Consider the following 25,912-nt stretch of genomic DNA (forward strand, 5'->3'; position numbering starts at 1 on the left):
CTCTGGGGGAGGGATGGAAAAACTGCATAAAAGGCAGAATTGTTTGAACTGGCTGCTTTCTGCTTTGGTGTCAGTTGAGTGAGGGTGCACCTTAACACACACACTGTGTCACCCACCCATGTCATAAGTTTTTACCTCTCAGCAGCTAGAGGTGCAGGGCCCCAGAACCCAGACTCTCCCTGCACCTACCTCCTTCAAAGCTGTCAGGATTCATGGCCACAGCAGGGCCTATCAGGCCTACAGTTTCACCCTCCTGTGACCCAAGACAGACACCCATGTCATGAGTTTTGCCTGTCAGCAGCCAGAGGTGCAGGGCCCTAGAACCCAGAATCCCCTATACCTATCTCCTTGAAAGCTGGCAGGCTTCATGGCCTCAGCAGAGGCTACCATGTCTGCAGTTTTGATCCTCCTGTGGCTTAACACGTACACACGATGTGAGTTCTTTGCTTTCAAGACTTAGGTGCAGGTGTTTCAGGGAAACTGCACCTCAATCTCCTTGAAACTTGGCAGGCTTCATGCCCTCAGAAGGGGCTACTACTTCTGTAAGTTTCATTCAAATCAGGCGAGAAATAACAACGTTATAGGCTGTTTCGAGCTTCCCCGTAATACCCTATGGGCAAAACATCGAAACAGTTTTGATGAAACAAAACAGACCAGGGGTTTCAAATCAAAACAAAATTCAAAATGAAATGCTGTTCCATTGAAACACAAGTCGAAACGGAATGGTGCCATTTCACACAGTGGTAGAGTAAATGTGATTTACAAAAGAAATAATTCAAATAATTTGAATTTTTAAATAGAAATTAATAGTGTTAAAACCATTCTGACCTGTTGTGCTCTTTCTGCATTCTTTGCAACAGAAAATTTGCTCTATTATTTTTTGTAGTAAAAAAACAGAGTGAAAGTTAAGACTTGGCCTTTTGAGAGGGGTACCTTGAGTCTTACAAGGGGTGCCTTGAGTCTAAAAACATTGAGAACCACTTCTTTAATGCATTGGTCATGCTGCACAGAGTTAGGATAATTGCATGAAGTTATACAGACAATAGGGCTGATAGGACATGGGAAGGCTAACTTCATTTTTTGGATCTGCTGTTGCATTCATGTTGTTTATCATAGTATCATAGTACTTAGGGTCAGAAGGGACCTAAACAGATCATGAGGTCCAACCCCTGTCCCAGGCAGGAACGGATGCCGGGATCATATCACCCCATCCAAATATCTGTCCAGTCTCCTCTTGAAGACCCCTAAGATTCCTACCACCTTACTTAGGAGCCCATTTCAAGTGAGTACCATCTCACTTGGGAGCCCATTCCAGAGTCTGGCAGCCCTAACTGTAAAGTAATGTCTCCTGATGTCCAGTCTGAACCTTCTTTCTAACAATTTGTGGCCATTATTTCTAGTAAGTCTGGGTGGTGCCCAGGGGAACGGAGCCTCCCCCAATTCCCGCTGGTCCCCCCGGTGAGTTTGTAAATGGCCACCAGATCCCCTCTTAGCCTTCTCTTGTGGAGGCTGAATAGGTTCAGGCCCCTTGGCCTCTCTTTGTAGGCCCTGCCCTGGTGCCCCTTGACCATGTGAGTGGCCCTCCTCTGGACCCTCTCAATGCTAGCCACATACCTCTTGAAGTGTGGCACCCAGGACTGGACGCAGTACTGCAACTTGGGTCCTGACCAATGCCGCATAGAGGGGAAGGATCACCTCCCTGGACCTGCTTGTGATGCATCTGTAGATGCACAACAAGGTGCGGTTAGCTTTACTGACTGCTTCCTCGCATTGGCATCTCATGTTCATCCTGGAGTTAACAATGACTTCAAGATCCTTTTGTGCCACTGTGCTAACAAGAAGGGTGTTTCCCAGGCTATAGGTGTGTTGCTGGTTCCTTCTCCCTAGATGCAGTACCTTGCACTTGTCTGTGTTGAATTCCATCCTATTCTCATCCGCCCACCTCTGTAACCTGTTTACCTGGATTCTGTCCCTCCCCTCCAGTGTTGTCAGTGAATTTGGACAGTGTGCATTCTACACCCTCATCCAGATCACTGATAAAGATGTTGAACAGTACAGGCCCCAGGACCAAGCCCTGGGGGACTCACTGCCCACATCCCTCCAGGTCGAAAATGACCCATCCACCACCACTCTCTGGGTGCAATCATCTAGCTAATTTGCCACGCATCTGACTATGTAGGCATCAATGTTGCATCCTAGTTTTTTAACGAGAATGTGGTGGGAAACCATGTCAAAGGCCTTTTTAAAGTCCAGGAAGATGACATCTACCCCAACACCCTCATCCAGGGACTTCGTGACTTGATCATAAAAATAAACCAGGTTAGTTAGGCAGTTAGGCAGGACCTGCCCTCAATGAACCCGTGTTGTTTGCCCCTGCTGGGCGCTTGGAAATGTGCTCCTTGATAATTTTCTCAAAGGTCTTCCCAAGGACTGAGGTAAGACTGACTGACCTATAACTGCCAGGGTCCTCTTTTCTCTCCTTCTTGTAAATGGGGACCACAATGCCCTTTTCCAATCCTCTGGTACCTGGCCAGTGCCCCACGAGCACTCATAGAGCCGTGACAGGGGCCCAGCTATGACCCCTGCCAATTCCCTCAGCACCCTCAGATGAGGAGCATCTGGACCTACTGATTTAAACACATCCAGCCCCTCCAAAAGTTCCCTAACTAGGTCATCCTTGGTGGTGTCTCCCCTGGGGTCATCTGCAATTCTAGTGGGGGAGATGTTCCAGTCCCTGTTCAGGAATGTGGAGGCAAAGAACTTGTAAAGAGGTCAGCTTTTTCTTTTGCCACAGTCACCAGATTGCCAAGCCTATCTTATAGGGGCCCCATGTTACCCAGTGCCTTCTTCTTACTTCCTATGTATTTGAAAAAGGACTTTTTATTATCCTTAATTCTGGTTGCTAGCCCTAGTTCCATCTCTCCCTTGGCCTTCCTAACAGCCTCCCTGCAATCCTGAGCAATGGAGGTGTAATCCTCTTTGGTGATAGCCCCTTGATTCTACTGTTTGTACGCCTCCTTTTTTGCCCTCAGGCATCCCTGGATGCCTTTCCTGAACCATGGGGGCTTCTTAGCACTTCTGACCCCCTTGGTGTGCATTGGGACTGACTCTCTTTGAGCTCGGAGGATTATCTCCTTGAGGAACAACCACCGGTCTTAGACTCCCATCTCATTGAAGCTCCGAGACCCCAATGCCTCTCCTACTAACCTTCTTAGCTTACAGAAGTTAGACCTCCTGAAGTTGAGGACCTCTGCCTTGCTGCTTGTTTTCACCATCCTGTGCTGGATAGTAAATTCTAGTAGGCGATGATCACTGTCGCCCAGGTGGTCGAGTACCTGCAGACCCCTCATCAGGTTGTCGCCTGTGGCAAGGAAAGTCCAGCAAGGCATTTCCCTTAGTGGGACGATGCACCTCCTGGGTTAGATGGAGGTCCTGTATCCCGGCTAGGAACCTAGGTGAGTGGTTGGACCTGGCTGACTGCTCCTCCCACCAGATATCTGGGTAGTTTATGTCACCCATGACAACCACATCTCTTGACTTTACAGCCTCCATGAACTGACCTGAGAAAAAGGTGCAAAAAAGGTGCAAAGAAGACCAGCCTTCCTCACCTCTGCTTTATGGTTTTTGTCTTTGAAAAGAAGCATCTAATAAAAAGAGAAAAGGTTCCAGTGGTGGATGACCCACTTCTACAGTCAATAACTGCTATGGTGCAACCAGGCTGATAAAGGTAAAGCATTCAGTCACTTATCTCTCCAGTCCACAACCAGTGAAGTATATCATATGCCTTTACTGTCTTGATAGAATAGGATGACTACCGGAGATGGTAGAAGACAGGGTTGATTTGTACCTTACAGACTGACTAAATCAGAGATGTATAAGCATACATTTTCATAAGCAGAGGGCTTAGTTCACCATTTGTTGTGAAGGGACTACTGGAGATGGAACACTGATCACAGGCTAAGCAAAAGCATGACATGCTTCAGAACTCCATAGAGAACTCTATTAAAATAGTGGATTACTGATTAATATTATTTATATATCAAGTGCATTCATATGTTTTATACTACTGCACAGCTTATACACACACTGGACTGTCTCCAGACTCCACCTACTGGTTGACTACAACATTTTCTTCCTTCTGACTACCCCTTAGTTCGACAACTTCTGTAAATTATTTCTGCTGTTAGTTTGTTAATTTGTTAAGGTAGCTATGGCTAAAGTTATACCCACTGCATATTCACTTTCCATCACCATCCACGCAATTCATATTTCATACTTGGAAAAAAACACTCAAGATCTGTTTCACTAATAATACTATCCAAGTTATCCAACATGCATGGGCAATACATTGGGAAAACATGTGCATTCATTCAGTAAGGAAACAGAAGGAAGACCACATGACTTCGCTAGCCAATTATACTACCCTGGTTTTTAAAGCAAAAGGAGTATCAAACATACACAAAACTATTACTCATCTAGCCATATAACTAAAATAAATATATTCAAGCAGCAAATAAATTACAAGGAAGCTAATCTGGTCATAGCCTCTGAGTGCAGTAGCGCACAAAGTGAAAAAGGTAACTTGATCTTCAATAAACCAATACTTTCATTGTCCACCCTCACTGAAAATTCAGATATGCCATATGGTACTTTTCCTTCCTAGAATAATTAATAAAAATACCAAACATACCCATCCTAGGTCTTACAGGGGCATCTCCAAGACACCCATCCTGGGGAGTGGTCCTCAGCTTAATGGCTTGCTAGCTGCTAAATTAATAGCCACTGAAATTTGCTACCAGGCATCAAGCAAACTAGTGATATTGCTTATTTGTATGTAGCAAAGTTCTCAGATCTGTTTGAAATGTTATGAGATGATCACTGCCTTTAGATCAGTCTTCAGGATCTTACAAAAGAGTTCAATAGCCTGAAAGCTCAAGAAATGTAATGCACGATTCATATGGGGTAGATATTTTTAGACTCAAAGAATGACTGAAACTAATAGCTGTAATCTGTGGTCAGTCCCTTGTACTCTTTTAGAACAAAGCATCTAATATATTCAGCTCATTCCCCTACCTATCCATTAACTAAAAGCCTAAACTCCTCACAGTTTCAGTTCAATTCATTAGGTAAAAAAATAATCTAAACTGGATGTTAAAATGAGTCAAACTTCATCCAGTGGATATCCAGCTATAAATCTGCCTCTGACATGCGTTGATAGGTTAGAACTATAAAAATGTAGACAATGTGACACCTTTAGTTCCCAGCAAATACCAAGCCACAAAATCAAGTCTCTGGAATGCTAGTTCTCATCTCCCCAGGCTCTTTCACGAACTATTTTCATTCTTATCCACTAGTAGTATATTAAGCATAATAATGCAAAACCTTGCATCTAGAAGAATATGTGCTCGCACAAAAATACTTGTACCTACATATACACTATACTTAATAGATTCAATCCATTATACAATATAATCATAATAAATTAATCAGATCCTTAGAGGGGTGTAGTTTGACTTCACTGGAACTATGCCAATTTATAGCAGTTGGGGGTTGTGATATATAATTATAGACACTGAATCTAAATTGCAGTAACTCCACAGACGTTTATGGATTCACTTAAATGTAACAGCTGCATAAATGAGATCTAGATCAGATATATATTTTATTTTCATATAACATTTTTTACTCCCAATGACTTTTTAACAAAATTTTACATATAGAGGGCTTTAGGCATCACTGAAACACAGCCAGTTCTGGAGTGCAACTCAGCAGTTCTTTAACAGCTTGCAGCAGCTCTAAACAATACTGACAATACCAGTGAAGGACAACCCATTTGAAAATGCAGGGGAAAATGTTAGTATGGCAGAATGTAGTTGCCCAGATTGGAATTAAGTCAGGGTACTGAGCTGATTGACCTATTATTGCAAAAGAGCAGTATTAGAGGAAATCACAGCTTGATGCCTTCTGCCAAAGCAAAGTGCTTTTCCATCGAGTTATCCTAATATCTGACATGTGTTCAGCTGGCTAGTGGTTTTGTTAAGGCCTTCAATGCCTTAACCTATGTGCTATATCATAACAGCAGGCTATGCCTGCAATTATCAGCTACTTCAGTCTGACTCTTGAATCTCATCTGATAGACCAAACCCTCCCCCTGACTTTTGTATTCAGCATACAGGATATGAAAGCAGGACAGAGCAAACAGTTTCTGAGACCTGAAAATGAACACATTAAGGAGCTGCTTATGTTGTCAAACCCATGTGATTCTATGTAATCCACAGAGATCTTACTTAGGGCTAAATTCTATTCCCACTGAAGTGCGGCGAAATGCCGGGCTAGCGGCTCCGGCACCGCTTAGGGGAGCCGCGGGCTTTGCGGAGTTGTGCGAGCGCGCGGCTTGTGGGGCGGAATTGAGGTAGCTCTTAGCCGCCCTCGAGGTTCGCCGAGTTGGCACAAGTAGACGACTTAGAGTAAGTTGTTAGTGTCTCTTAATCTATAGGGTGTCCGTTGGTTCACGAGGTTCCAGAGCCAGCCCTTGCGTTCCAACAGTGGAGCTAGTCCAAAGCTAGGTGCGGCTGCTGACTCCTTAAGTCCCAGAACTGGTCAACGGCTCATTGATATGGAATGTTAGTCATAAAAGTCATTACGGAGTAGATATAGAGTAAAATAAAAAGATTTATTCACTCACCTGGCCTCACCCTCTTACAAGTAAGAGGGGAGGCCGGTTGGAACGAAGTTGCAGTAAATACAAGTATAGCGAGCGTAGATATGCTGTCTAAGCTACGATGAGAGGCAGTCGAGAAGCGGAGTCTCCAATGTTTCTTCAGTTACAGTATGCTGGATACTAAAGGGGTCTGTTGGTTCACGGGGTTCCAGAGCCAGCAGCTGCCGGCTCCGTAGTCCCAGAACTGGTCAACAGCTCATGGATGGGATATTCTGTAGGGTGTCCGTTGGCTCACGAGGTTCCAGAGCCAGCCCTCGCGTTCCAACAGTGGAACAAGTCCAAAGCTAGGTGCGGCTGCCGACTCCTTAAGTCCCAGAACTGGTCAAAGGCTCATAATTGGGAAACACAAAGCAATACTGTAACACAGTGAATCGTTGTCAGTTGTCGGATTTCTGAGGCCTTTATCTTCGCTGGGATACGCCCAGGCGGGGAGGCTGAGAACCGGTCTGCGGGGTGATCAGGCCCACAGAGTTTTCCAGTTGTCGTCTCTGCTGCTTCCTGCTTTTTGCCTCTTTTATAAATGTTTGTTGGACTGCCTCTATGACACTAACTATAGTATACAGATAGGATAATTTTCTTTTACATAATTATTGCTAGGCAGATTTTCTACATAAGTTTCATTTCTGCAGAAATGACACTTTTAGATAAGAAATGAAATTTACAGAATGCGCATGTGTAGCTTAATGCCAGTGGAGAGAAGTACAAAGCATTCATTTTGATTAACAGTCTACTTCAAGGTTACATAAATGTGAGAGTGCCGCGCGGCAGTTACACAAAAAAAAGAGAAAATAATATAAAGTCTTTGCTAAAAACTATAAGACAGTTACATGAAGTAAAGTTTCTACTGTGTTCTGTGGAATCAGGATTAGGTTTAAACATGCAGAAATTACCATCAGTTAGAAAGCAGGTAAGGTTCTTTGACTAGATATGATATCTTTTATTAGACTAACTGAGCACTCAGTTGGTCTAATAAAAGGTATCACATCTACTCAAAGAAACTTGCCTGCCTATGTCCTTAGACCAACATGGCTACACCCAAAAACCCAGCATCAGTCAGAAAAGTATTTTCTTTATGTCAGATATTGATCTGTTGTTATGGGATTTTTTAATGTTGTAGTGGTTCTTGATGGGTTCCTTCTGGATCTACTTTGGGCAGGGAGCAGGGCGTTAGCAAAAGTGGGTGTAGCTTCAGACAAAATTATTGTGCCTAATGGTAATTCCTGTGAAGTGAAGTGAAAAGCAATGATGAGCCACTGGGGTACTGTAATACTGATGGCAGTGTTGCTTTTTTGTATAATTCACTTAAAACCCTCTATTCTTTAATTTAAATTTAACCACTGCTCCATATCCTATGTGCCAGGGAATCCAAAGATTGTAACACCAAATTTAGTTCCCAGTTGCTGTTCCTTTAAGGCAAGCAAACAAGCAAGAAAGTGTGTAACAGGCAGGCTAAGGGGCACTTACCTTCCAAGTGTTTTACATCGGGCTCTGCCTGAACACTTGAGGGAGATTATCTCAACAGAGACACCATAGTTGCAGTTCAGATTAACCCCAGCAAGGGGATGCAGGATTCAAAAAACAGTTAGGGAGCCCAGGAAAATTCCAGCTCAGGAATTGGCTGGGCAGCTCCCCTTAAAACCAGAGCACCTCCCTGCCCCGGGGGTGGAGAGGGAGAGGTGCATGCTGTGAGAGGTGCATGAGGTGAGAAGGGCTGAGACAAGTCTGCAGCGTGGCCCCACCCCGTGGTTGCCTGCTGGACCCCTTGTGGGTGGGCCAGGGGTCAGCAAAGCACCTGAAGGGCCAAGCACAAGAGAGCAGACCCCTACAACGAGCAAGTGAAGTTCATGAATGAGCTGAACAAATTTCTTAGGGTGGGGACACAGCGCTGGGAAGCTCCTAGAGAGTGGGACAGCAATTACCCTCTGGGTTTGGAGACTTGGCGGTTGGTAAGGGTGTGACAAACCCCACTTTGTGAGTGGTTGGGGAAAGGACTGTGGCAGGACTGGGTGGCTTTGTGGAAAGAGATGCCAGCTAGGCATAGTCCCCAGGATGCCTGTGTGGGTTGAGACCCAGGGAGGCACGACCTGAGGGGAAGCCTCAGTCTGCCTGAGTGCCTTAAGGGAAAGTGAGCCCAGAGATGCTGCCTGGTCTGCTGGTGGCAGCTTGCTCACCCTCTCTGTGTTTAACTGTAAATAGCTCTGCGGGCTTGGAGAGGCTGTGCCCGGGCACAGAAGAGTGTATGGAGGTGTGTGGAAGAGAATTTGTGTTTTACAGGAGTCTGAGTGGAAACAGTTTCTGCAGTCTGTGAGACCCCTTGGCCTGTATGGATATCCCGAGGCAGCTGGAACCCACTAGCGTGTGATGTGAGGAGTGAGGGACTGCTCCTCCCTGCATTGGCTGGGCATAAATTGGAGAGATTGGTTGTTGCTTGTGAATAGTTAATTAGGGTTTTAATATAACCAGTATCTAACATGGTGCCTAAGATATTAGCTATGTATTCATTAAGTTTATCCTTTTAGCGTAAATAGTTATCAACTGTTATTCTTGTACAGACTCAACCTTCTGTATTGTAAATAGAGTGTTCCAAACTGTTGATATTATTTAATGTTCATTGGCATGTAGCAATTACCTCCTGTATATAATTACATTTTAAAATAGTTATTTATGAGTCTGCAAGGTCTTGTAAAGGGAGCCTCTCCTCTCAGGGAGCCTCTGGCCACTCTTAGGTGAGCTGGACAAGGGGTAGAGCTACCTGGCACCCCAGGTCCCAAACAACTGGACACGCCATGGTTAGTACTGTGTACCAAGGGTTACAAGTGTCAGATCATATAAATCAACTGTGATTACATGGTCTGATATAAGTTTAACCATCAAGGAGAAGTTGGAGGTTCCTCTGGAGGTGTCAGACTGGGTGATGCAATTGGTGATGCATTTCAGAGTACTGCTATCAAGGCCCAAGGTACCTGCTTAATGCTTTTAACTCTATCAAAGTTTCAAAGCTTGCATGCACTCTGAAAGTTGTCCTTGGTTTCCTCCCCCTGTATTTGAAATATTATTTCCCACCAACTGGTTCCCTAAAGCAACACTGACACATTGCAGTGGAATGCCAAGTCAATATTATTTTGCTATTTGATATGCAGATTCTGGCCATTACACACTGCACAAACTGGACTTACTATGTTCTAAAAGCTTTTGTACTCTAAGGCATGAAATATATTCCACTCCATGCTGCCACTTCCAGTTTGTCTCACAACTGAGGGAGGTGAACAGAGGCAGAGTAGCAGGGCATGAGAGGACGAAACACACAAGGTCACATGGCTGCACATACACACGCGCGCGCACACACACAGAGTGGTTTCTCATCTCTCTATTTCCATGTCCCCACCAAACTATAAGGAAGCAAAGTGCATTGAAGGAATTACAACTCAAGTCTCTCGACAAATCAGAGTCTCCTCTAGAGAAGCCAGAAGCAGCAGAAAGGAAACTTAAGTGATCTCTGACCAATGTCTTCTGTCTAGTTGTGGTCTCTGGTACAATACGTGTGGTTTCCTGTTCACTGAGGTAATGAACGTATGTATTGCAATGTGTTCAATGTGCACAGTGCTGAAAGATTAGAGAGCGAAGTATGATATGGGACATGTCAGTATGAATCTGGAATGATCAAAAAATGTTGTCCCTTGGGGTAAGAGATTGGATTGGGTTAAAGAAAAGGAAAATGTGAAGTGCTGCTTCATATGTTTTAGCTGTATCTTCTCTTCTAGGTTCAGTTTAAATGGAAGACCACCTCTTCTTGTTAATAACCATTCCCTAATAAATAATATTACATTTTTGTTTGATGGATAAAATTTAAGAAAAAATAGATCTGTCATTGTTAAAGGAAACCTCCTAATGTCTGTTGCTTTTTAAGAGCTGGAAAAAGTAAGGTGGTATGCATACGAGTTGGAGAGTTATTAGCCTTGAATTTTGTACTCATGCAATTATTGAAGAAATATTTTTAAAGGAGTTGATTTACTTACCCTTTACTCCTGCCAGGTTTTTTCCTTTTTTTAAATACTTGAATTCTACTTAAGTAGGGCACAATCATTTTTCTTTTGCTCATGACCTCGTTTGAGTTATGGATCCCTTCAGTGAGTAATGAGCATTTGGCAACTTTTATGCATAAGAAAGAAGATTCAGATTCAGTGAATTCCAAACCCAATACATGGAAGTTCCCTTTTCCCATATAGAAAAAAAAGTGTAGCCTTTTTTGAATTGGGCCTGCAATGATCTAGTGTTAAATCATTGTTGCATTTTTTCAAGGTATTCAGATATTTATGATTAGGGGACATATAGTCACAATGTGTTATAGATTCATAGGAATTACTAACGAAAAAATTCACTGTACAAAAATAGAACAAAGAGTAGAACTGTAGCCAATACAATTGGCCAAGCCATCTTACTTGTCCAGTCAAAATGATTTTGATTGCAATGGAGGTGACCTCACATCTAATAGTCATCTAGGGTAAATTAATGTAGCTCTTTTGTTTACCTTGATTTATACCAGATCAGGATCTGGACTTAAGTGGAACTACACGGATGACCACTAGCTTGAGGTTCTTCCTTTTAAGGGTGAGGAAATATTTTGCAGTCAACAACAAAGAATCTGTTTTTTTCAGGAATAGTGTTGATAGGCTCTATGGGCACACCTACATGAGATGCTGCTGTGTAGTAGCTTGTTGCTACTGTGCAGTAATGTTGGTGGGCACTAACTGTGAGATGTTGCTACTGTGCAGTAGTAACAAGCTACTGTACAGCAGCTCCCATGTGGGGATGCTACTCCCCAGTAATGCCAGTTACTGCAAATACTAAATGACTACAAGTTTATGTAAGTACTAAATGACTGTGCAGTAAAAACTGCACAGTCCGCTGCTTGTGTAGACATGGCCACAGTGTAGGTAGGTAAGATGGTTGTTCCAATACAGGATTTTTCTGGGCCCCAGAGGAAAAAGAAAGTCTTCCTAGAGATGCTATTTAGAAGTTACATTTGAAATTATCTCTTTTAACATAAGGATTATTAAAGGTTCATTCTAAAATAAGGCTCAATATTGGGATACAAGGCCAAACATAAAAAAAACATGAAGCATTTATCAGTGGAATAAGCAAAAAATCCCAGCAACAAAATATTTCATGATGAATCTATTTGAAATCAGAAACACTGAGATGTTTGCCCTACATCTAGGTAGCAGTAATAGAGACTGATAAAGCCTAAGTCTATTTTACAAGTCGGTGATGTTGCAAGTTGTATCAAAACAGTACATGCCAAATGCTGTTAGTAGACAGACACTCAGCTGATTCTCTGGGTCAGAGGAAATTAAACTGGGTTTTCATTCTGCCAAATGTTTTTAAAATAAATCTCTAACAACAGGACAGTGAAAATAAAAAAAAAACTAGTAACAGAACCCAAAAACACCTTCTCAAATATTTTAGAGTTAAAAAAATCCCTTGTTTCTGCAATCTGATCTGTGTGGACAGATTCCTGAGTCCCTGTGAATTTTCTTTTGGTTTCAGTGGAGGTCTGTGTAGGCATAAAGTGGCTTTAATCAATCCCAGTAAAGGGATGGAAGATAACCAGTAAGGGGCAAGATAACAATTTCTCTTTTGTGGGCATAGAAAATATTTGAAAGTTGGTAGGTAGGAATAGAAATAGAGGTCTAAGGGAACAAGTAACATTTTTAAGAAGCTGAGTCACAATTATATTAATGAGTGCCTTTAAAACAAGCTGGTTTTCAAGCATCTCTCTCCAGCAGGAAAAGTCTCAAGGAGGTGGTCAGAGCATGAAGTAAGATTTAGGTAAAACAAAGGCTCCTGATTTCAACATAAATTTAAAAACAAATGAAGGGAGTTCATTCACCCTCACCCCAAAACATTTTAAGAGTGCACCTTAGTGCGTGCACTTGTAGTTATCCACCTAAAATTGCCTTAATGTGCATTTGACAAATGCACATTAAGTTTAGGTATGCATAAAAGCACATGTAGACACGTCCATTGTTGACTACAAGACTGTGACTGAAGGTCAGTGCAAGAGAAAGTTTGTATGGAACACAATGGACATGTGAAATGTTGGGATATGCAACAAGCTCAAGAACAATAGTACTGAAGCACTCAGCATGAACTGAAGATGAAACAACAAACTTGTGACTTGGAGAATCACTACTGGCCTCCTGCATGGTACTGGGCAACTCACTCTTCCTCTCTGCTGCCATTTAACCTTTTGACCTTCGCCTTATCTATTTACATTATAAGCTCTTCAGGGCAGTGACTCTTCCTGTGTTTATACAATACTTGATTCAATGGGGCTTACTAAGCTTGTCCACACTGTCAAAAGACCATGTTAGGGAGCTCTGAAGGGAAACAACATGTCACCCCTCAGAGTAGAATACACCTCAGAACGGATATATGTAGCTGTCTTGTGTTTTACTGGCAGATGCCTTGGGTTCTATAAACACAGTTACGCTGTACTGGTTTTGGGGTCTAGCACTGGCACGTTGCACTTCACATAGGCACTCCCTAGCAACGACTGTTGATGGTATAACTATGTCCAGTCTCAGCTGGTCCTCTAGTGTTAAATGCTGGACTCTTAATTACGCAAATAAGAGTATTCCTCCTCTCAGACCGCAGCCCAGTGAAAGGATTTTTAAGGTGGCAGACAACTCTAAGCAGGATATTCGTCTGCAGCCCAGTGCTACCCCACCACAAAAATAAATGAGCAGACTCTTCAATTAACCTGGAAACCACAGGACTGTATTAATGATAACAGACAACAACAATACTTACAACAATTACAAGATTATTTACAATGATAAGTAAGAAAACAGTGATAGAGAGAGCACAGAACACAACAGAACAGACTACAGATCCTCAGTCTGAGAGCTGCAAACAATGTTGCAAGTTACAGTAGCATAGACACAGAGAGCCCAGCTGTTGCAGGCTCTCAGGTCCTGTGCTTACAATGAGAGCTATACAGATTCCCCACCTTCCCAGGAGATTTTCTCCTCTCTTGGGTACTCTCTCTCCTTCAGTCCAGGGAATGGGTGATATGTTACCACAAGAGTGTTGGCCCACCAGCACTGGTCCTGATCTATGGTTGTGCTCCTAGGCTAGGTACAGACAGTCAAAAAGCCCAAGGGTGAATCGGTTCAGTCTTTGCAGGGTAGTTTTAAGATGCACAGATTAAACTGAAACAAGTGATCAGACATTTACCTTTGATTCAGGTAATGCAGCTACATGCCTGTAGTGGATCAGGCCAGAAGGTGGGGGTGGAGAAGGGGGAGGGTGTTAGAGCACAGCTCTCTGGCTATGTGTTCACCTCTTTTTTCTGCTGCCCCCGAGGTCTCTGGGTGGGGAAGGGGGAGGGTGCTAGGGCACAGCTCTCTGGCTATGTGTTCACTTCTTTTTTCTGCTGCCCCCGAGGTCTCTGGGATTTGCAGTCCAGAATCACAGCAGCAAGACTCTGAAGGGTTGCTCATTACTTCTTCTTCCTGCTCCTAGGTGCCTCTGGGATTTATAGTCCACAGTCACACCAGCAGTAAGTTTGAGGGGGGAAGGGGTGTTTAACCTCCACTGCTGGCCCCAGACCTCAACCAAGATTTGCCTGGATGGGGGCAGTAAGCCCCCCCCATACACTGGGCTGCATCCCCAGCTGGGCTTGCCCCCCACTCCTGTCAATCAGCTCTTACTGCTCCAGCTAGGGAGCAGAGGGATCAGGGTCAGCCCTGCTGCTCTAGAGAAGACAGCACAGACCAGCCCAGGGCTGGAAAGCATGCTGGGATGCTGGGGGACTCTGAACCAGGAAGGGTTCTGGGACAGAAGTTTTATAAAGTGGTTTGGCCCAAATCAGTTAAGTCTGATACTACATTCAACCAAGTTTACCTTAAACCAGTTTCAGCCATTTTGAAACTGGTTTATGTGCACTGAACGTCTGTTCTAATTACAGGTTTAAACCAGTTCTGATCGCTTAAATTGGTTTATGTGTAACTTCTGTCTCTAATCCCAGAGGAATCATCAGGGAGTCTTGCTCTGCCTGGGATACACACGCACATGCAATCACTCCACAAACATTAGACACTAGACGGTCTCCAAACACCCTTAATCTCTTCCAGTCTCAGACTCACCAGACCTGAGCAGTCTCTCTTCAGACACAAGGACTCAAACTCACAAGTATCTCTCCTCAGGGACACATCAGACTCATATACACACACAGAGCAGAGCTCAGCTCCCTTTTTAAACATCAAAATTGCCCCATATTCACAATCCAATCTCATCTCTAAGGTATCTGTCTCTCGAACACTCATCCAATTGGTGCTTCCATTAAATATCATGTTGAAACAAACTTATTACTTTTCACATTTCTGACCCATCATCATCTACTCTACCTACTTTTGGCACCAAAATCCCTGTTGCTGAGTCTTTACAGTGCATGCCAATGTATATATTTAAGTCAGCCCCTCCTCAGAGGTGGAGAGTTCACTGCAGAACCTTGACTTACTGCGCATGTGCAGGACTTGAACATTTATCATTACATCATCACATTTGGATTAGCCAGGCCAGGGAATGTGGCAGCACCGTGCACTAGGCAGTAGTGTAACATGGGGTGGGTGAGTGGGTCATGTATGCCAAGTACTGCAAACTGTATTGCTACTTTAGAGACCTACAGTTTTGAGAACACCTTGCACCATATGGCACCGCCCAGCTGTTACTCGCTGATGTCCCTGAGCCTTGCAAGCCAGAAGGTATGAGAGGAGGAGAGCTGGGGGAAGGCTGAGAGAGGACTGCCCTGGGCTCATTTCTTCATGGTGGGCCTCTGTCTCTAGAACTGCTGAACAGAAATGTACATTAAATGGTGTTCTCAATTACACCCATGTAAGCCTGAAGCCAATAAGGTTATTCCAGCTCGCTGTGGGTACATCTTCACTGCCCAGCAGATGGTTGCCATTGTTTATATGTAACAACATTCCCAGGAGATTCAAGCAATCTCTGGGGGAAGAATGAATCAATGCCAGTGAACTGGTTTCTTCTGAATCATTATCTTGTGTCTCTTTCTAATACTTCACTGTAATATACAGCATACTGAATATACTACTTTTGCATTTACATTGCAGATGCACTTACAATAAAACTTTAGTACATTCAGTACAAACTCAGCTCTACTTGGAACCTCATCCCTCCCCTTTGCCCCACCTGGTTTATTTCTATGATCTTCACAGTGTAACTCAGACATGATGTACCTGTCAGGTAAGGGCCTTGATTCTGCAAAAGACCTAGGCCATATTTGAGCACTTAGCAATATCAAAGGAGCTGTTCCCTTGTTAAAGACCCTCTCCTTCTATGCTTTACTTAACAAACCTCTTCAACTAAAGCTGGGCTCTCCAGGGTTGGATCTGGGAGGGGGTGTGGTGACACGGTCATATCCTTTTTGGCTATGCTGCCCATAAGCTCTTGGTGTGGGATCCTGGTTTTGTGTGGCTCTGGATCCCAGGGAGTGAGCACTGCTGCTGCCACTCACCCCTCCTTTTTTCTGCAGCTGAATTCAGAGGGGAGGAGGGAAGGAGAAGGGCAAAGAGAAGCAGCATTCACCCTGTGGGCTCCAGAGCTGTGTGAAAACAGGGGCTCCAGGCAAACCCTGCCCCAATCAGCTGGTGAGCTCAAAGCTCACTGCTAAGACAGCACTCGGGCAGGAACCTCCAATGTGTGTGTGTGTGTGCGCGGGGGAGGCGGTGCACCCCCTGGCCCTATTCCTGGATCCACAACTGGGATTCATGCTCAGTTCACTTCAGTACATTCTGTGCAATACAAATCAGCTCTGCTTGGAGCCTCATCCATCCACTGTCCTTTGCCTGGCCTGTTTTGGCTGTAGGATCCTCACAGTGTAGAACTGTGTTCTCATCATTTGACTTATTTAGGAGACTTAAGTACTATACAACAGGAGGGCAGGTGGTATGATCAAGCCCCAAGGGACAAGGCACACCCTGGAAGTTACACTCTCATTCTTTCACACCTAGAAGCAAAAGGAATTGTAGAGCAAAGGGTCCTATCCTGAGAACACAGTGGTGGATATAAGGCATAGTCTGAAGACCTGTAACAGTGAGTTCATTGGTCTTTTGAAGTGACTAGAGGTATTAGTATTTTGGAGGAATACATTTTCTCCTCTTCCTGCTGTGACTAGCAGTTTCTCCAAAGGCAAACATTTATCCAAGCCACCAAGCTACAGCAGCAAATGGCTTGAGTTTTGATGTTTGATGTTGCAGGGATAGCAATAGGCAGCTTTTCTTGTTTTCAACTCTTTTAGCACTCTGTTTTGCCTAAAGCAAAAAATGGTTTCAAGCAGTCTCACTCCACTGGTACTTTTTCCTTGCCTCAGCTAACACCATTCATACGTGTATTAAAGATGTTGCAGCAGAAGTAGATGCTACAGGGCTCAATGACTTATTTCAAATAGTCAGCAAGCCAACTTCTTGTTTTAAATTTGGACTTTTTACCTAAAAAAGAACTATCTATTCATTTTTGTTTTACAACCTAATTTCAAAGCTAGCCAAAAGGAGAGAGAGCTATGCATTTTGATTGAGATATCAACATAACATGACATTTTACAAAGAATGTCAATATGCCTCCTTAAAGAGACACTGGCCATATTATTTTAAGTGACTGGGTTTGCTGAGATTTCTTTAAGGTTGACTTAAATGTCAGATGCCATTAATTCTGGAAGTTCAGTCTACCACTGTGAGCATCTTGTGCAGTGAAGGTTGAAAGGGTCACAGGTAGGCACAGCCATGATAAAAACATTGCTGGGAATACATATGTAGGAGGTAACTACAGAGTTGAATATAGGGACGGAAGCTGAATGCTGTATCTTTAGCTACAATATTCATGTTTATATCCTTTCTAATATGACACCAGATCTCTAAAATTGTCCTTTGCAGCTTCTGGCTTCCTATACGAATCTATTCCATTCTATTACCTTTGAGGAGAAAATAAAATGTTTGCATTAAAAGTTCAGAACGAGTGTGTCTTTGAGGATAAGAAAAGTGAACTATTGATTAGCAATTGACAAATGCAATAGAAATTGTATATGGGCTGAGAGAGACCCATACATAATTTATAACTGTGCCAAATATGAGTGACAGCAAACAGCAGGAGGTTTCAGCACAATATTGATTACTTTAAAAAACTGAGAAAGGCACCGTGCTGAGGACTGGGAGGATAAAGAAGAGAGGCAACAAGCAGAGAAAACAGAAGCCAAGCCATTAAGGACGTCGTGCTACTAGACACTGCCAGACTAGGAAGTTGAAGAGACAGTCAGGTGGAGAGCACTGCTCTCTCCTTTCCAATCAATAATACCATGTCAAAACATAAAATGCATGCTTTTGCTCTTAAGTAAAATGTGTCTAAGATTTTTAAAAGCATTGATTCAAGATGGATCAATGAAAATCTAGGCATATTTTCCTGTGCAAAAAGGGGGTAATAACACTTTGTAGATAATCGCACAACAGAAGAGATTTCCAATGCTGGTTATAAATGTCCTATTTATATTACAATCTTTTTGTCAGTAAAGGTTAAGAATAGTAGGTCAAGGAGCCTTGCATTGTTTAGTGATGAACACAGTGATGTAAATATGGGGTAGCGTTATTTTTTGTTTAAAGATGAATAGCGTTACAGTCTGAACAGTAGCAGCTTTAAAAATCACTTGTTGTCAATTCTCCCACAGCTTCACTTCCAAAGAGTTTTCAAGAGCATCTCCTCTGGACTTTCTAGCAGCTTATATACTTGTTCACCAGTGGTACACAGCTGGCCTATGAACACGCCATCTGCCATTTCATTAGTAGCTGATCCTATGAGGTGCTAGATTCTTTCAGTGACAGTGCAGTTGCCAACAATTGCAGCATCAGGACCTTAGAAGGCACCCGACATTGAAGCTTATGGAAAGAAGAATCTGAAGCCTACTCTACACTGGGAAAAATTGGGTGGTATAACTATGTCAGCAAACTCTCATATGGGTGCAGCTTATAGCAGTAACAGAGTGCTTTGGCCAGTGTAGCTGTCTGTCCAAATTAAATAAACAATACCAGTTTAACTCCATCTACAATAGGGTTTATGTCTGTGAAAAATGTCCCTTCCAAAGAAATCATACCTTAATCTAGCAGGACCAAAAGAGTGGTGGGGCTTTTTTAAAGGACAAACTAAATTCACATCTACATTTTGTTTCAGGAGAGAAAACCTAGTTTGCATCCCTACAGATGACAAGCAGGTATCAGTATATGAAAGTGACAGTTAGTGGCATTTCTCAAATACAGAGGGCAGGTCTACATGTGTGTTGATGCACCTTTTCTGATGGACATTAAATTTATTACTCCCAACATGAGATACTAAATTAATGCACATTAGGCTGTGCTAATGTGCACTAGTGTATTTGCATGCTTTTTTAGTAATGCTTTATGAGTAGTTGACTACTTTACTGCATATTAGCATAAGGTCATGGTTTTTTACATGATGCTTTAATGCGCAGTAAAATAGTCTACTGTGTATTAACGTGCATGTGTAGACACCCCCCAGGGAATATGGAATAAAAAAATTAGAAACTGGCCAAGAACTAGAGGCTAACAGTTGAGAGATTTCTGTATGCACTCTGTGACGGACCTGTTATCTGAAAGGAATCACAAGCTCTTAGAAGGCTGCTTCTAGCGTCTTTTCAAATGAGACTTTTATGCTATCTGTTGCAAAGCAAGGCAACAATTTTGCCCACATCACAATGGCTGTGTCTACATGTACAGCAGACTGTGCAGTAACTGACATTACTTTGCAGTACTGTCGCCGCACACTTTTTTGCCAGCACTAATGTGCAGTAGCTCATTACTACTGTGCCATACCATTGTTGCATGGTTAGTGCCCAGCAACACTAATGAGCAGTAGCAATGAGCCCCAGTGCAGTAGCTCATTGCTACTTGGGGGCCTCACTCAGAATCCCCTAAATTTTTCATTCAGCTTTATTAAAGCATTGAAATCAGATGTTAAAAATAGACCAAAATTTCCTCATTTACGAAATAATTTTGAAGACCACAAATTCAGGCTAGTGACTCAACAAATCTCATCCTTAACCATTTTTAACAGAAGCTTGTTTTCAACACAAGGGAAAAATATATACGGCCATATTGGTGGAGGAAGTGTCCAAGGAATTTTTGAGTATCCTCTTGTATAGCAGCAGAAATTCAAATCAAACAGTTTCAACATAACTTTGAAGTGCTTGCCTCTCTCCTGTTCAAAGGTGCCATTTCTCCATAGCAATATTGTTCCCCAGTCCTGAATTTACATGCCCCTGAAGTTCTAATACAATGATGCAATAAATCTTTGCTATCAATAAAATATATTTCCTTTGTGAACTGCTGTTTTCATCATCATCAGTAAAAGCTGGAAAGTCTTACAAAAATAATTATTTTTGCTGCACATTGTTTTTCATTTTTGATAGGGATCTTAACCACTGACTTCTCGGAATGCACATCTAAGTGAAACCTTGTTATTATTTTCACTGACTTGAGTAATTAGGTGTAAACCAGAAACCTGATTGGGGAAGTCTACTATATAAAGCAAACTCTTAGTAAGTCTTCCCTTTGAGCAGCAAAACAACAGAGGGTACAGAAACAAGAGCAGGAGAGGACCATTTGTAAAATAAAATAGCATATTGCAATAGTGTACTCAAAGCTCTTGAAATGCATAATCCTGGCTCTGAGATGGCAAGTTATGTGACCTCTATGGGATTTATGATGGATCAGCTTGGCTCCTGCACTAGGAGTGACATTATGAGGGAGGGCAAGTCATCTTGCCCTTTAGGATTTTTACAGAGTAGGGAAGTTCTACAATCCACTGGAAGTTCCTTGGAGCCTTATCTTGTAGAAGTTGCTGCAAGGGTGAAAAGCACCCTCTAGCCACTCTGGTTATGTTATTCTCCAACCAGTGGACAATTTTGGAGCACACTGGACTCCTACAGGCACTCAGGTTGTGCACTGCCATTTCACATTGTATGCCAACCATTTCTTGTACTACAATGCGAAGACATTGTACTGATTGACCATTGCTATTTGAAAACATGAATTTTGGGAGGAAGGTTCTTTTACCCTGAGACATGCAGCCCTTATCCAGCAGTGTGACATGGAATCATGTGTAACATGTCTACATTTTATTTAAAAAACTTTAAAAAATGTTTTAAATGAAGTTACTATGTATTCACATGTAAGGTTGAAGAATATCATAGAAACTATCTAGAATGGTGCCGATTAGGTTTCCTTAAAGCTTTTTCATTGCTTTTACTTTTGAAGATTTAGCACATACCTTTTTCCATATTTCTTTCTTCTCACATTCAGGAATTATGAGAAAGGAGCCTAGAAATTCATTAATAGTTAGAATAAGGCCCTTATTTTGAGTTGTGGTGTTGGGAGAATAATGGTTGTTAGGCATAAAATTCTGTCCCATATTGAGTTCCATTTAACTTGTTTGGGCAACACAATGAGGATCTTAAAGTTGACACAGAAGTGTAAGCTATGAATTCTGCTGAAAATCTCCAGGGGCCTTAAAACTATTGTAGGTAGCTCTGTGTCATTTAGTTCTGGCCCTTAGGATCACAGCCATTTCCAGAGTAATTATAACCCAACAAAGTAGCCCATTATGAGCTATTACTGATGGCATAAGGAAGAACAGCCTTGAGATTGCTCTAGCTAGTGCCAGAGAATAACCAGGTCCCAGCCTACCCTCTGAACTGGAGCAGAGAGGTTGATGAATGCTATAATGCCACTGCTGTGTCCCCTTGGGAGCACCCAAGTGGATTCCTAACACAGAATCACTAGATGAAAAACATCAGCTACAGCAATAAATACCCAAGCTTTCTACTAATTTCTTCAGATGTGTATCAGGAATGGAAGACCCCACGGGGCCTTTTAAAGAAGCACCTAGCCCCATTGCATAGTGATCTATACAGCATGGCCCATGTACATACTACAGTGTAAGCAGTGGCCTTTACATTATAGAAAACTTCTCTGCAAACTAATACAGGAATTAAAAATAGAAACAAAAATATATGGCGCCACAATCTAGAAATGAGTCAGCCCACAAATGTCCTAAAATACCTGCATCCCTTAGGATGCCTCAGGCAACCACTCTAAAGCATCATCATTCCAGGAATTACTGCTTTGGACAGGAGAGGCCTGTGATTCTGGGAAGAATCACAAAACCATGTAATCGCCAGAGAAGAAAGCAGGTTGTATTGGGTGCAATAAAATATCAAGCACCACTCCCTGACAACTGCAGCAACACCTCCATTCAGAGAATAATTGAATCTCTCTTTGTCTTGAATTGAAAACAATTTAATGTTAAAATGAGCTCCAGATTTGTCTAAAAGATTTCCTTCTTATTTCCTATGGTAGCCCTCTCTGGACTGTCGCAGAGGATAGCTGCAGGCATATTAAATCATCTCTAAACAGTAAATGGAGCCACTTAATTCCACTGCAGGTTAAAACAGGGATTGATGCTCACTGAATTATTAACCCAAGTCCTGCATTGATGCTTTGTCTTTATGAGGACAACAAGGCAAAGCCCATCTCTGTTCTAGGAGTACTCAGTGTGGGCTGAAGGATGTATGTAAGTGCTACTGTGTTCCCCATCCTGATGGGACCTGTGACAGCCAGATTCTTTATCAGTTTAAAGTAGCCCTGAGGCTGTTCTGATTAGTGTGGCAATAGCTACAAGGACCCATCCCAGGTATTCTTTGTTGTCCTCTCAACTGTATTCCTTTAAAGAAGGTAGTGGTGCAAGGTCTTCTATTACATCTGGGCTCAGCATGATGCATGAACCTGCTGTTTACTTTATAGTACAATTCAAGGTAATGTCTTTAATGTATAAAGCCCTGCAGGTCCTCCTTGGCACGGCATTGGCCTTCTCTGGGTGCATCTACATGAGATGCTTTACTGTACAGTAGAGCTAATTAATGAGTAGTAGGCACCCATGACTACATGTGTAGATACTGCACAGTAATTGGCTTTAATCATGAGTAAATCTGATACTTGTAAATGCAAGTAGCAAAATTACTTGAGATTACTTACTGCTTAGAAGTGCATGCGTAAATGCCTGACCAGGAGCAAATGTGGTCCAGGTCAACTGGGCAGCAAGGGGCAGGAGATTGCTCCCTGCCTCTAGGAACTGCTTGTTACTGGGGTGATCTACATCACTGGAGTCAGGGCAGAAACAATGTCCCCCTGCCCTGGAAGCAGGGAGCTCCCAGGCCCCACTCCATGATTGTGGGGCCCGGGCTCAGAGATCCTTAACTCCCAGCCCAAGCCCTGTGGTTGAGAGACCTGGGCTGGGAGATAAGGATCTTCCAACACTGGCCCTATGAGCACAAAGCTGGTGCTGGGAGATAAGGATTTCCTAGTGCTGGCACTGTGACCACAGAACTGGTACTGGGAGATAAGGATCTCCCAGCCTGGGTCCTGCCATGGCAGGGATTAGGCTGGGAGATAAGGGGGACATCTCCCAGCCTGGGCCCTGCAACCACAGAGTGGGGGCTTAGAGCTCCCTACTGCTGGGGCAGGGAGACAATGTACCCACCCCAGCAGCAGGGAACTCCAGGGAGCAGGGAGCAATGTCCCAGCCCCTGCCAGGAGACAGCTGTAGGCTGGCACCCAGGGGGAGTCTAGAGCTCCCCTTGTCTTCTGCAGGGACTGATTGCAGGGCCACAGAGAGTGGAAGCAGTCTGCTGCTAGGAGCAGCAAATTTGTTCCTGAATCCCTGCATGTGTAGAAGTGTGCTCGGGAGAGTTTACTCTCGAGTAGTTTACTTGAGAGTAAACTGCCAAATTATTTGCACATCTAGACTCAACCGCTGTCACTGAGATCAGCACCCTCTTTACTGCTGAAATCAGTTGAGAGACTTCTGTTAACAACTCAAAATATCAGCCATAAAGGCAGACTATTCTGGATCTAAGGAACTTCACCCATTTTTGGATCTTCCAGGGTGAGAGTCTTTGACCTTCAGTTCAAATGTTTTTTTTTCTGTAGTGCACCTAAAACGTAAGAAGCATATACCCCTTCTATGGATGTTTGAAGCATTAGACAGGATGGAGCTTTGGCTTTCCCTCTCCATTGTAGATGATAGAAATGGCTTTGGCTTGTTGCTCTCAGGTGTAGTCAATATGCTTCACATATTTTATATTTATGTTTTAAATTACATAAAGGCTTCCAGTGGTTTGAGCAATGGGCCCAGGCTTTCATAAGTGCTCAGTAGTATATTCATACTGTCAGGTTGTTATTTGAAACACCTTCCATTTTCAGGAAAATTGAACATTTGCCTTAGGTACATTTAGAAAGCCCTGCTCATCCTCAGGGTACTTACCTTGACAAGACTCAGAAAAGCTTTGTGAGGTAGGTAAAGACTATTTTGTTTTCTTAACAGGGGAACCCTGAGGTTAAATGTCTTGATAAAGTCATAGTCACCACATGGAGAAAAGGTTCTGGGCTGGAAATCAGGAGATCTAGGTTTCATTCCCAGCTCAGCTTGACTGGTGGTATGACAAGGAACAGTCGCTTCAATGCTCTGAGCTTCTGCTCTCTGTCCCACTGGATATGTCATGTTTTTCTTAGGCTAAGCTTTTCAGAGTAGGGCTTGTCTTATTCTACATATTTGTGCAACACTCAGTCCACTGGGGCCCAAGATTCAGCTTGGGTCTCTCAATACCATTATATTACAAGCCCCTGGGACCAGAATTTAAAAGTTCTTGCTGCTAGTCTGCATCTCTTCTTTAGAATTTTGTCGAGGCCTAAGATTACTACTGATATGATAAACAGAAGCTTCTACAACCACCAGGTTTAATACACAATGTACAAAAACATACTGAACTGAAAAATTTTAATGGTGACTTCAAAGTTAAAATATCAGAACCAGTCTTTGTATTCATTTGTATACAGCTTTACTACCACTTTATCTTTCTGTATTCATGATTAGTTCTTGCCTACAAATTCATTTCTATTCATGATATTTTACATTTGGGATATCTAATTACTGAAAGTGGGTTTTAGTACTAGCTGCACCTATCCCAGGTTAAACTGCTAGAAGAAGAGCTTAAGGAATAGCAAGCTATTATTTATATAGCATCACAGCAGTCTTCCCCATAAGCATTCTCAGAATTATGCTGCCTGTTATTTAATTAGCTTAGCCAAAGGTTGCAGTGTGCCCAGAAAGCTATCAAGGGATAGGCAGCAGTATCTGGAGGTCATTTCTTTTACTACATTGTCATTAAAATTTTATGTACTCCTGCAATTGATAGAAGTCATATACTATTTCTGAAAGTATGGAGGGGAAACAATAACAACAATAACAAAGTAATAGACACAAAATATAACCTTCTCATCTTGAACTCCGCTACCACTGCACATGTTCTACGATGGCATCATTTAAGAGTTTGCTAAGGCTGGTGTACAGACTACATCTCAATGAACGATGACAAAGTGCTTAGATCTAAATATACTTCCTCTATTTATCCCAGTTGGAAAATCTAAATAGAGCTGTTTGAGTGAGACTGAATATATCACTGTTTAATTTACAGAAGACACATTCTTTGTACTTCAAGAGTATGTCTGAACATGCATCTGCTACTTTTCATGGAGGTAATCAAAAAAGGTTAACTAATGCAAAAACTAGTTAAGCTTGCAGCTGTACATTGAGAATTAGCCTGTATAGCTCAGGGCAGAGCCTGGGTAGCTCAGGGGGCAGACCAGCCCTGCTTTCCTGTAATTTTAAGATTACCTGCTGAAGTGCTACTGCATTTGATGAATTTTAGACTATGTGGACATAATTAACTGATGTTCAGAAAATATAACTTTACCCTGAATAGTTCAATGGTCATTTGACATTTGGAGATGAATTCTTTTTCATTTGAAGGATTCAGTTCAGCTAGCACTTACATCTGTACAGCCCCACTTTAGACAATGGAATTTTACAGGTTTATGCCAGCATGGCTTCTGAAAACAAAGCAATTACAGTGGTGTTAACAAGGCCAAAATTTGGACAGCAGAATCTTTATTAGGGTTGTGGCATGAGCAAGAAAGAATCTTGCTGACTTTCCAATCCTACACTGAGTTCACAGTTACAGAAACAACAAAAACTGCACCCTTTTTATTT

At 42.6% G+C, this 25,912-nt stretch overlaps 1 protein-coding gene and 1 long non-coding RNA gene across 4 annotated transcripts in view; one reads left to right on the forward strand and one right to left on the reverse strand.

The window, feature by feature from the left end:
• Positions 1 to 25,912, forward strand: part of IRX5 (iroquois homeobox 5) — a 103,912-nt gene that overhangs the window by 48,087 nt on the left and 29,913 nt on the right. Inside the window, exons 5-6 of one of the 3 annotated variants that reach the window (XR_016444086.1) lie at positions 3,546 to 3,727; positions 18,462 to 20,044. The exons of 1 other annotated variant lie outside the window; for it this stretch is intronic. The gene's annotated coding sequence lies outside the window, so the exon portion shown is untranslated. Of the gene's footprint in view, positions 1 to 3,545; positions 3,728 to 18,461; positions 20,045 to 25,912 lie in introns of those variants that run through there. One more of the 3 variants, XR_016444087.1, reaches the window with a different exon arrangement.
• LOC149857265 (uncharacterized) overlaps positions 1 to 25,912 on the reverse strand; it is a 673,033-nt gene that overhangs the window by 29,489 nt on the left and 617,632 nt on the right. The window lies entirely within an intron of this gene.

Source organism: Crocodylus siamensis, chromosome 9, assembly GCF_052110815.1.
Source record: "Crocodylus siamensis isolate JL-2025a chromosome 9, ASM5211081v1, whole genome shotgun sequence".
NCBI lineage: Eukaryota > Metazoa > Chordata > Crocodylia > Crocodylidae > Crocodylus > Crocodylus siamensis.